General features: G+C 48.7%; 1 long non-coding RNA gene across 1 annotated transcript; it reads left to right on the top strand.

The window, feature by feature from the left end:
* Positions 1-764: 764 nt before the first annotated feature.
* Positions 765-3,925, top strand: LOC134423959 (uncharacterized). Its single transcript, XR_010029261.1, has 5 exons — positions 765-1,491; positions 1,587-1,630; positions 1,732-1,775; positions 1,857-1,897; positions 1,979-3,925. It is a non-coding gene; the product is annotated as an uncharacterized LOC134423959 (long non-coding RNA).
* Positions 3,926-10,683: the final 6,758 nt, after the last annotated feature.

Genomic DNA, 10,683 nt, shown 5'->3' on the forward strand with positions numbered 1-10,683 from the left:
GCTTCAGTAGGACAAACCCTGGGGAGTTGAAATTTGTAATGTGGGCTGTACTTGGGCTCTAGGTGCTATTCCTAGGTTTACATAAGGTGTTTCCAGCTTGAAAGTTAAAGTTATTGTGGAGGTGTGTGACATATGTTCTAACTTTCTTTCAGGTGTGGATGCATTGCATCCATGGCAGAGGGTCAGGGTTAGGAGGTGCTGGGCATTCCTAGGAGCATAGTGAGTAGCAGAGTGGTGGGGTTTTGGCCGATGCGGTGCCAAGGTCAGGCACTGCGGTTTGGTTCTCTTTAATCTAGCTGTCTGAGGGACACCAGCCCGGTGCCAGCAGGTCCTTCCCAGGTGACGAGGTGGCCTTTCTTTGCACCTGACACAGGCATCCCCTGATGTCTGAGAGATAAGCAGAGGGCTGCAACCCTCAGAGTGGATGAACGTGGGGTGCTTTTTCAGGACTCCCTGAGGTGGGGGTCTGAGTTGGCTCTGGCAATGAGGTTAGCCAAGATGTTGCCCCTTAGGCCCCATAAAAGCAAAGTCTCCCTTTTGGTCACAGTGCTGAGGTGCGCAGCATGGCAGAGCAGTCCCGGTGTGTCTCGTGTCACTTGTCTTTTGTGTATTGTGTGTTGCCTGGATATCTCATGTCTCTTATCTTAGCCCTGTGAGGGGCCTCTCAGAAACCTTTCCTAGCATCCGTGATCTCAGCGTTCCTCGCCCTGGCACCCATGCCATAGATCTTTTGACTTGGGAGCTCACACAGGTAGCAGAAATGCATCTCTCTTTAGAAGCGTCCAGTCAGATGTCTTGTCATGTCTTGTTCTGAGCTGTACGGACAACCGTGCTGCGCAATGATCCATTATAGCAGAGTAGGACTTGTAAGGATGTGAGGTTAGGGAGAGGATTCTGACTGTAGGATTCTCGGGCATCCATCTTTGCAGTTTTTGGAATAAATCATTCTGTTTGCATCTTCTTCCTCCAGGGTTCTCTGAGCCTCATCAGCTCGCCATCAGCTTCAACTCTTCTTCTTTTGCATTCTCTCAGTCCTTGCAGCCATTTTCCTTGCTAAGAGATTTCCGTTCCTGTTGTGTCCCCAGTGTTTGTCACGTCTTGTCTGTCCTGTGTCACGGGTGTCTGCACACATTTGTGCTGGAGCTGCTGTTCTGCCCTGCTGCATATCCTGGTGCAATATGAGAAGTCTCAGGGACTTGGAATTTGTAATGTGTAGTTGGATTCTAGATGGGATTTGTAGATGGACACAGGATACGTGGAGCCCATAAGTTATCCTGCAGCCCTTTCACTTTCATCCTAACTTTCTTTTAGTTGCAGAAGGATAAATCCAGGGCAGAGCCCCCCATTCTGGGTGAGGGGATTCCCCTGTGAAGGTCAGTCACTGTTTGTCTCTGCAGAGGAAGCATAAATTGTGGCTGCTGCAGCTCTGCTCTTTGTCTTTATTTTTAGGAAGTCAAGGCAGAGAGCAGCTGTCAAGGCTGAGTGGGCAAGGTGAGCATTGAGTAGGGTACCGAAACAGTTGTTATTGCTGAGGTCTCAGTTTCTGGTGCAGCTCTAGGTACGTATTATTCCTCTTTTTATTTTAGATGGACTGCTTGCCATCTATCCTAGCCCAGCATGCCCATGCCAGGTGGGTTCAAGCTTAAGGTATCAGTGTAGCATACTTGTCAGGGTTGGGAGGTTGTGTTTTCACAGTATCTCAGCATGCTTTTCTGCTTTGTTTCTTTGCAGGTGCTGTCGCTGCCCTAGGCATGCCGGGGAAGAGAGGAGGGCAGGTGACTCGGAGTTTAGGCGGGCTGATTCCTAGGTGAGTGTTATGCAGCAGCATGCTAAGTGTGTACATTTTCTTTTTGCAGGTATCTTCCGGGCGGCCTCTGGAGTCAAATCAAGACTTGAGGTGAGCTGGGGCAGGGGTGCGAAGGAGTCCCGGGGATTACTGTTTTTGAGGGCAATAGTCACGTTTTCTGTTTTGCCTTAGGTACCCTGGGCAGGCTTGTAGCCACAGCTTGGAAGCGGCAGCACCGAAGCGCACACATTGAGAACGTCTCAACGTCCACGTCCGACCGAGGATGGATTTTGTCTGCTTGTCTTCCAAAAGCTAAGTGTCGGGGCCAGTGGTTGGGAGAAGGGGAAAAGCCTTTACTATCACAGGAGGCAATCTGATGTCAGCTTAGCAGAGAGGTCTGTAGTGGGACAGGCTCCCTGGAAGTAAAGGGAGAGGGTTTCTCCTCAGCCTCACCAGAGCCTTTGCCGGGCAGGGCAATTCCTACCCATCTCCACATTCTCGTGAACTTTGTGTCATCAGCCTTCTTCGACTTGACGTCGTCACGGCTCTTTCCCCCGTGGAGCTCGCCTTCAGGTCCGGAGCTGTAGCTGCAGTCACCTGGCAGTCCGCTTCCTTCTCTAGGCTTGCTGAGCCTCTCGAGCATCCTCCTAACTGCTTTGGCCCTAACTTCCTTTAATGAGTTGCATTTCATCATCACGTGCTGTTGTCATAGGGCTTCCTTTCCCTTGGCCTCATTGGCCTCTGGCTCGTCTTGTGCTAGGACTCTCGGGTCCCTAAAGGGAAAGTGCCAAGCAGTTGCAACTTGTCTCTGTGTTATGTCATCTGTGTCTATGTTATGGTGTGTGTGTCCATTGTCTTCCACGGCATAGACCTTTGTTACATCTCAATGCTTTATCGGCTCTCTTCTGTGCCATGTTCTACTCACATTCCTTGCCGGATATCCCTTATTCCAGCATCTTTACATTTTTACTCTTTGAGACAGGAATGTCTCACAGGGACAAGATGTTCTCATCCATCTTCCTTCTCACTATCAGCTTTGGTAGTGCTTTTTTTTCTTGGACTTCTAGAGGGAGCATCTTACACCCTCCTCACGTGACTGCAGTAGTTCTATAGGTTCCATCTTCTCAAAGGGTACAGGGCTCAATAAGTAATCTTCCAGAGAGTTTTCTTAAGTCGTGGTTTATATTGTATGTTCCTATGTTGGCTTATATTGTATGTACTTACATACAGTATAAGTACGTACAGTATAAGCCAGCATAGGTACATGCAATGTAAGTGCATTGCCTTATATTGTCTGTACTTACACTGCATGTAAGCATGTCGCCTTATATTGTGTGTACTTACACTCTGTGTACACTTGCACTGTATGCGTCAGCTTACATTGTGTGTAGACTGTACCACTTATGATCGGAGCTGCCCTGCCCTGGCACATAGTCACAGTTAGGTAGAACAGTTATAACAACTTTACTGTTCATCTGTCTTTTGTGGGATTTTGGGTAGAAAATTCATCAGTCCAGAGTGGGGACAAGTCCTAGCTGTCAGATAGCCACTTGTTGACCCTTCCTGTTGTCTCACAGGTCCCCGAGGCTGCTGATTTCCCCAGGATCTGCCATTTAGCTCAAGGAGCGGCAGCCAGAAGATGTGTCAAAGCACCTTCTTCAGCATCTCAGGGAAGGGCCACAGTGAGCGTCTAAGAAGGAGTGTGTGTGAGAGCACGTGGCTGTGTCTGTCTGCTCGTCTCTGCGTGTGTGAGCGCATGCTGACTGGATTTAACCTTGTGTATATGACTTTTGCTTTTCAGGTTTTGCAACTCATTGTTAAATTGAGAATAAAAAATCCCCAGCTGCCTTCCACCCTGGCTGTTTTTTTTTTTTGGTCCCGGCCAAGTAAAAACCCAGAAAAATACTCCAAGATAGGCTAGAAAAGGCCCAAAAAACCCAGTAAAAAAACCCAAGATGGGCAAGAAAAACCCAGAAAAAAGCAGAAAAAACCCCAAAATGGGCAACAAAGAAACCCCACAAAAATCCAGGAAAAAAACTGCAAGATGGGGAAGAAAAAAATCAAGAAAAAACCCAGAACAATCCCAGGGAAAAAATCTCAAGAGGGGCAAGAGCAAACCCGGGAAAAAAAGCTAAAAAACCCAAGATGGGCAAGAAAAGCCCAGAAAAAACCCAGAAAAAAAAAAAAAAAAAAAAAAAAACAGGAAAAAGAAACCGGAAGAACTCCGAAGGTGGGCAAGGAAAACCCAGAAAAAACCAAGGAAAAAAACCAAACATGGGCGAGAATACCCAGAAAAAAACCCCAAGATGGGCAAGAAAAAACGCAGAAAACACCCACAGAAAACCAGGAAAAAACCTCAAGATGGGCAAGAAGAATCCCAAAAAACCCCCACAAGATGGACCAGGAAAAACCAGGAAAAATAAACCAGGAAAAAAAAACGGAAAAAAAATCCCAAGATGGGCAAGGAAAAACCCAGAAAGAAACCAAGAACAAAAACCCCAGACTGGCAGGAAAAAAACGCAAAAAAAAAAAACCAAGATGGGCAAGGAGAAGATCCTCAAAAAACCCAGAAAAATCACAGAAAATCCCCCCAAGATGGGCAAGAAAAGAAGCAAGATGGACCAGAAAAAAACCTGAAAAAGCCAAGAAAAAAAAAAAGGAAAAAAACCACCAAGATGGGCAAGAAAAAACCCAGAAAAAAACCCAGAAAAAAAAATTCAAGATGGGCAAGAATAAACCTGGAAAAAACCCCGCAAGACTGGCAAAAAAACCCAGGAAAAACTCCAAACTGGGCAAGAAAAAAAATTGTCGTAAAAGATGCCGTAAAGCACGACTGTCGTAAAAGGTGCCGTAAAGCGCGACTGTCGTAAAGACTGCCGTAAAGCGCGACTGTCGTAAAAGGTGCCGTAAAGCGCGACTGTCGTAAAAGGTGTCGTAAAGCGTGACTGTCGTAAAGACTGCCGTAAAGCGCGACTGTCGTAAAGACTGCCGTAAAGGGCGACTGTCGTAAAAGGTGCCGTAAAGCGCGACTGTCGTAAAAGGTGCCGTAAAGCGCGACTGTCGTAAAGACTGCCGTAAAGGGCGACTGTCGTAAAAGGTGCCGTAAAGCGCGACTGTCGTAAAGACTGCCGTAAAGGGCGACTGTCGTAAAAGGTGCCGTAAAGCGCGACTGTCGTAAAAGGTGCCGTAAAGCGCGACTGTCGTAAAGACTGCCGTAAAGCGCGACTGTCGTAAAAGGTGTCGTAAAGCGCGACTCTCGTAAAGACTGCCGTAAAGCGCGACTGTCGTGAAGACTGCCGTAAAGGGCGACTGTCGTAAAAGGTGCCGTAAAGCGCGACTGTCGTAAAGACTGCCGTAAAGCGCGACTGTCGTAAAGCGCGACTGTTGTAAAATGTGCCGTAAAGCGCGACTGTTGTAAAACGTGCCGTAAAGCGCGACTGTCGTAAAATGTGCCGTAAAGCGCGACTGTCGTAAAAGGTGCAGTAAAGCGCGACTGTCGTAAAAGGTGTCGTAAAGCGCGACTGTCGTAAAAGGTGCCGAAAGCGTTACTGTGCGAATTGTTCCGAAGAGCCGAACTTAAATGAGTTTCGACTAAGAGCCGAACCAAGCTGAACCAAGCCGAGTTTCATTAAACAGAACTCAACGTCGCCGCACCGCTGTGCCTGCAGTGCGCCTGTGCAGACAGCAGGGAGCGCTGTATAAAGTAAGTATGAAATATCAACTATCTATAAGAAGGAATAAACGCTCTATGTCACGTGCAGCAGTAGAAAATTTCAGGTTCCCAGGAAATAAATAGTTTTCTTTAAATCATTTTCATTTTGGAGTTTTTTTAATCCCAGATAGCCTGAAAGTTTCTACTGCTGCTTTTTTATTCTAAAGCTAGAAATGAAAACCAAGATTAGAAATACAGGGAAAGAAAAAAAGAAAATAAGGAAAGGAACTGAAAGGAAGAAAGAAGGAAGGAAGACAGACAAAAAAAACCAAAAACAAGGAGGGCAAGGAGAAACCTAGGGGGAAAAAAAAGAAAAAGAAAAGAAAAAAAAAACAACAAAAAACAAACCCACAGAAGAAAACCAAGATGGGCAAGAAAAATCCCTGAAAACAGACCAGAGAAAAACCCCAAGATGGGCAAGAAACAAAATCACAACAAAAAACCAAGATGGGGAAGGAAAAAAAAAAAAAAAACAAACTGAAAAAAAAACCCCAAGGGGGGCAAGGAAAAACCAGAATAAACACCAAAATGGGCAAGAAGAAACGAAGAAAAAACCCCAAGAAATGCCAGAAAAAAATCAAGGAAAAAGGGAGTAAAAGCCCCAAGAAACAAGGCAAGAAAGAGAGGCAATAAAGGGCACAAAAACTCAAGACAAAAAAAAACAAAAACAAGACATGCCAGAAAAAGGTACGAAAATGGTTCTGCCAGGTGCGATCAAGGTGAGCGGGTTCAGATTCAGGTCCAGGAGATGAACAAGTGTCAGATTAGCTTGGGGCACTGCTGAGCAACGCAGCTGTGACAGGATTTATGTTTAAATACAGTTTAAATGAATTGGGGATTGTTTGGCTTTTATTGGGGTATGGGCTGGAGATTTCATAAAAAATATAAAACTAGAAATGCAAATATATCAGATATATGTCGATATCAATAAATATTTAATATATATTTATATAAGTAAAAGAAATGTATTGTGTCAAAAGAATGTATCTATTATTATATAAAAAGGTATTCTCTCCAATATATATAATATCTATAAATATAACAAATGAAAATTACAAATATAGATGTGAATAGAATTATGACAAACAAAATTATTTTTAAACTTTTAAATGTGTTTTAAAGAAAGGGGTGTCTTAGCTTTTTATGTCATTAGAGGCAGGGGTTTTATTTTAAATAATATAAGTACTATAGAAATGTAAATCGACATACAGAAATATATCTTTATATCTCTATATATTTATTATATAATACCAAACTATGAATAGAAATAGAAATAGAAATCTATGTAAGTAACATGAAGAGATGCAATATATAATATAATTTTTATTATACAGTAATATAAATTCTAAATATACATGTGAATATAAATATGAAAAATATATGATGGGGGCTCGGAGCAGCCCAGGTGTGAGTGTGAGGATGATGGGGGCTGGGAGCAGCCCAGGTATGAGCTGTTAGGATGATGGGGGCTCGGAGCAGCCCAGGTGTGAGTGTGAGGATGATGAGGGGGCGGCTCCTGCCGGGGCGAGGCTGTTTTAGGGGGAGGCTTTGCCTCAGCTCCCTTTTGCATGGAGTTGCTGAGTGGAGGGGTTTATGGGCCGCTCCCGGCACTGTCTCATGGAAGGACTGCGAGAGCTTCTCACAGGGTCGGGGGGAACACCTGGATGCCTCCCAGACCCAAGCTGCCACCTCACCTGAGACGAGCTCGTTTGAGAGTCCCAAGCAGCTCCATCAATCTGCAACAAGGAACCTGGGGGGCTGAGTTTTGCTTACCTGGGCAAAGGGTCAGCATTAGTTTTAGAGAGCCGGTGGCCCGGAGTGGCTGTCTGTGTGACTTCTGATATTCTGCCTTGCACAGGATGCCTCCTAGATGTAAGCTGCCACCTCAGCCAAATCGAGCTCATTTGAGAGTCCCAAGTACCACCAGCAATCTGCAACAAGGAACCTGGGCGGCTGAGTTTTGCTTACCTGAGAAAAGGGACAGGACTAGTGTTCAGGAGCCTGTGGCCCGGAGTGGCCAGCCGTCTGCCTGCTGAAATTCTGCATTGCGCAGTATGCCTCCCAGACCCAAGCTGCCAGCACTGGAGAGTCAGGCTGCTTTGAGGGCCCCCAAATGTGTCCAGCAATCTGCCATCAGGAACCTGAGCTGGTGAGTTACACTTACCTGTGTAAAGGGCAGCATTGGTGTTGAGGACTCAGGGGCCCTTAGTGACCGGCTGTCTGCTGAAATTCTGCATTGCGCAGGCTGCCTTTCAGAGCCAAGCTGCCACCTCAGCCGAGTCGAGCTCGTTTGAGAGTCCCAAGCGCCTCCACCAATCTGCAACTAGGAACATGGGGGGCTGAGGTTTTCTTACCTGGGTAAGGGGCAGCATTAGTTTTCAGGAACCTGCGGCCTGGAGTGGCCGGCTGCCTGCTGAAATTTCACATGGCGCAGGATTCCTCCCAGAGCCAAGCTGCCACCTCACCTGAGTCAAGCTCATTTGAGGGTCCCAAGCGCCTTGAGCAATCTGCCACCAGGAACTTGGGCTGCTGACTTTTGCTTACGTGGGGAAAGGGTCAGCCCTAATGATCAGGGGCCTGTGGTCTGAGTGGCCGGCCGTCTGCCTGCTGAAGTTCTCCATTGCGCAGGATGCCTCCCGGATCCAAGCTGCCACCTCAGCTGAGTCGAGCTTGTTTGAGAGTCCCAAGCGCCTCGAGGAATATGCCACCAGGAACTTGGGCTGCTGACTTTTGCTTACCTGGGGAAAGGGTCAGCATGACTGTTCAGGAGCCTGGGGACCGGAGGGGCCGCCTGTCTTCTGAAATTTAAGACTGCGCAGGATGCCTCCCCGACCAAAGCTGCCACCACCGCAAAGTCAGGCTGGTTTGAAGGTCCCAAATGGGCCCAGCAATCTGCCATCAGGAACCTGAGCTGGTGAGTTACACTTCCCTGTGTAAAGGGCGGCTTTGGTTTTCAGGGCCTGGGGGCTCTTAGTGGCCGGCTGACTTCTGAAATTCCACATTGCGCAGGATGCCTCCCAGACCCAAGCTGCTGCAACAGCCGAGTTGAGCTCGATTGAGAGTCCCAAGCGCCTCGAGGAATATGCCACCAGGAACTTGGGCTCCTGACTTTTGCTTACCTGAGGAAAGGGTCAGCATGACTGTTCAGGAGCCTGGGGACCGGAGGGGCCGGCTGCCTTCTGAAATTTAAGATTGCGCAGGATGCCTCCCAGACCCAAGCTGCCCCCACCGTAAAGTCAGGCTGGTTTGAGAGTCCCAAGTAACTCCAGCAATCTGCCATCAGGAACCTGTGCTGGCGAGTTACACTTCCCTGTGTAAAGGGCGGCTTTGGTTTTCAGGGCCCAGGGGCCCTTAGTGGCCGGCTGACTTCTGAAATTCCACATTGCGCAGGATGCCTCCCAGACCCAATCTGCCACCTCAGCCGAGTCGAGCTGGTTTGAGAGTCCCAAGCGCCTCCACCAATCTGCAACTAGGAACCTGGGGGTTGAGTTTTGCTCACCTGGGTAAAGGGTCAGCATGTGTCTTCAGGAGGCTGGGGACAGGAGTGGCCGGATGGCTGCTGAAATTTCACATTGCACAGGATGCCTCCCAGACCCAAGCTGCCACCACCTAAAAGTCAGGCTGGTTTGAGGGTCCCAAATGGCTCCACCAATCTGACATCAGGAACCGGAGCTGGTGAGTTCCACTTCCCTGTGTAAAGGGCATTATTGGTATACCGGGCCCAGGGGCCTTTAGTGGCCGGTTGCATTCTGAAATTCTGCAATGCGCAGGATCCCTCCCAGACCCAGGCTGCCACCTCACCTGAGTCGAACTTGTTTGAGACTCCCAAGCTCCTACAGCAATATGCCATCAGGAACCTGGGCTGCTGAGTTTTCTTCTTCTGGGAAAGGGCTGGCAGTGGTGTTCCGGAGGTCATGCCTGGAGTGGCTGTCTGCCTGCTGAAATTCCGCATTGCGCAGGATGCCTGCCGGACCAAGGTGCCTCCACCGCAGAGTCAGGCTGGTTTGAGGGTCCCAAATGGGCCCAAAAATCTGCCATCAAGAACCTGAGCTGGTGAGTTACACTTCCCTGTGTAAAGGGCAGCATCTTTTTTCAGGGCCCAGGGGCCCTTAGTGACCTGCTGTGTGCTGAATTTCTGCATTACGCAGGATGCCACCCTGACCCAAGCTGCCACCGCTGCAGAGTGAGGAGGCTTTGAGGCTCCCAAATGGCTTCAGCAATCTCCCATCAGGAACTTGGGGTGCTGAGTTTTCTTCTTCTGGGACAGGGCTGGCATTTGTGTTCAGGAGGCCCTGACTGGATTGGCTGGCTGCCTGCTGATATTTCTGCTTTGCCAAACGTGCCTCCCAGACCGAAGCCGGCACCAGTTCCAACTCCAGCTGCTTTGTCCTCGGCACGTGTCTCCTGCCATCTGCCATCAGGAACCCAGGTGGCTGGGTTACATTTCCCTGCGTAATGGGCGGCATTTTTGTCCAGTGCCCAGGGGCCCTTAGCGGCCGGCCGCCTGGTGAAATTCCACATTGGGCAGGATGCCTCCCGCACCCCAGCTGCCACCACCGCAAAGTCAACCTGGTTTGGGAGTCCCAAGTGGCTCCAGCAATCTTCCTTCAGGAACCTGAGCTGCTGAGTTACACTTCCCTGTGTAATGGGCAGCATTGGTGTCCCGGGCCCTTAGTGGCCCGTAGTGGCCTGCTGTGTCCTGAAATTCTGCATTGGTCTGGATGCGTCCCAGCCCCAAGCTGCCACCTGTGCCTAGTTGATCTTTTTGAGAGTCCCAAGCGCCTCGAACAATATGCCACCAGGAACTTGGGTGGCTGAGTTTTCCTTATCTGGGAAAAGGGACAGGACTAATTTTAAGGATCCCGTGGCCCGGAGCAGCCGGCTGTCTGCCTGCTGAAGTTCTGCATCGCTCAGGATGCCTCCCCGACCAAAGCTGCCACCTCACTCGCGTCGAGCTCATTTGAGAGTCCCAAGTGCCTCCACTAATCTGCAACAAGGAACCTGGGGGGCTGAGTTTTGCTTACCTGGGAAAAGGGACAGCACTAGTGTTTAGGAGCCTCTGGTCCAGAGGGGCTGGCTGTCTGCCATCTGAAATTCTGCATCGCACAGTATGCCTCCCAGACCCTAGCTGCCTGCACCGCAAAGTCAGGCTGGTTTGAAGGTTCAGAATGTCCCCAGCAATCTT

The sequence above is a fragment of the Melospiza melodia genome, chromosome 12 (genome assembly GCF_035770615.1).
Source record: "Melospiza melodia melodia isolate bMelMel2 chromosome 12, bMelMel2.pri, whole genome shotgun sequence".
In the NCBI taxonomy this organism is placed as follows: Eukaryota; Metazoa; Chordata; class Aves; order Passeriformes; family Passerellidae; genus Melospiza; species Melospiza melodia.